This window comes from Athene noctua, chromosome 3, assembly GCF_965140245.1.
Source record: "Athene noctua chromosome 3, bAthNoc1.hap1.1, whole genome shotgun sequence".
In the NCBI taxonomy this organism is placed as follows: domain Eukaryota; kingdom Metazoa; phylum Chordata; class Aves; order Strigiformes; family Strigidae; genus Athene; species Athene noctua.
This window is the reverse complement of record NC_134039.1, coordinates 66,405,970-66,407,470: the sequence shown is the minus strand read 5'-3', so window position 1 is coordinate 66,407,470 and position 1,501 is coordinate 66,405,970. Positions and strand designations below refer to the sequence as shown.

At 38.0% G+C, this 1,501-nt stretch overlaps 1 non-coding gene across 1 annotated transcript; it reads left to right on the top strand.

Moving 5' to 3' along the window:
• Nucleotides 1-747: 747 nt before the first annotated feature.
• Nucleotides 748-855, top strand: LOC141959501 (U6 spliceosomal RNA). Its single transcript, XR_012633449.1, has one exon. It is a non-coding gene; the product is annotated as a U6 spliceosomal RNA (small nuclear RNA).
• Nucleotides 856-1,501: the final 646 nt, after the last annotated feature.

Here is a 1,501-nt window from a genome sequence, read left to right as displayed (position 1 = left end):
CAGGTCAGCTCTTTTTTTGGAAGAAAAGAATTTCCATATCAACCATTCCATTGTGCAAGAATGGGAGCAGAGGGTAAAATATTTCCATTTCTGCTCCTCCTGGAAAAAATAAAAGCAACCTTATTTTTAGTATGATTTTGGTTCCATGAATTGTGTTTAGCTGGTTTGAAAAGTGAGTCCTGCAAGTCTCTAACCCTTATAATGAACTTAATCACACAGTAAAATGAAGTTAAAGAATCAGCCTGAAGCTCAAGAAGCCAGCCAGCTGGACGCCTACATACCCTCTTTTATTGGTAGGAAGCATATTCTCAGTCTATCAAAATCCCTAGTGCTGTCTTTTGCAGAGAGCCCAGAAAAATCAGCACATCTGAGGAAGAGAAACAATCTAAGGGAGATTTAGCCACCTGCAAATTTTTAATAGAAATACATTTTCCAAGAGCCTCTGCTCTGAGTGCAGCAAAGGCAGTAATACATGGAGAGAAATGTCCTTACAGCCAGAGCACACCCACTATTTAAATCATGCAATACCTTTACATTTGACAAGCAAAAAAAGCAAAGACTGTGTGCGCGCATGTAAACAACTTCTTTTGCCTGGACTACTGCAACACTTAAAGTGCATGTTCATACTAGTTTTATTTGAATTAACATATTTACATTGAGAAATTAGAGGATTCTGGTGCAAAATGAAAACATATCCAACCACTCCCCCCAAAAAAGTCCTGGAGATATTCAGGAATGTTAATAATTGTGCTTGTTTTGGCAGCACATACATTAAAATTGGAACGATACAGAGATTAGCATGGCCCCTGTACAAGGTTGAAATACATGTAAATTCATGAAGCGTTCCGTATTTTTAAATTTCTGCCCCAGGGCAGTGGTGGATTCCCCATCCCTGGAGGTGTTTAAGAGTCAGGCTGACATAGCACTGAGGGATATGGTGTAGTTGGGAACTGTCAATGTTAGGTTAATGGTTGTACTAGGTGATCTTCAAGGTCTTTTCCAACCTAGATGATTCTGTGTAATACTGTGTAATTTAATTGCTTTATCTTCTTTAAAGCCCATCAATGCAATCTCAGTATCAGGCTCTAGTACTCAAATACATCATTAAAACCTAAAAAATGTTTCTAAGTAATACATAAATATATTACAGTAATATGTTCTGGGCATTCTATTACTAATATGGAATGCAGAGAGTGGAAAAGCACACATGCTAATTGGTATGATTGCTTTGTTTGTAAGTTGTTTGAAAATTTACTGCAAGACAGTGTTGAGAGTACATGTTCTGCAAAACTGAATATGCTGTCCTTAATCAAAAGCAGGTGAGGATGCCCAGTGATCAAAGAAAATTGTTAATGTTGTCCTTTGGCAGTGAGCAGCCCTGAGAGCTATTACCTTACTTCTGATTCGTGTTTCCAACTCCTCCATCTGTTCACAGTTCCACCTGTCTTTCTAATTTCCTTTTTTTGAACAAAGGACTTGGTACCTCACCTTTCAGTCCTTT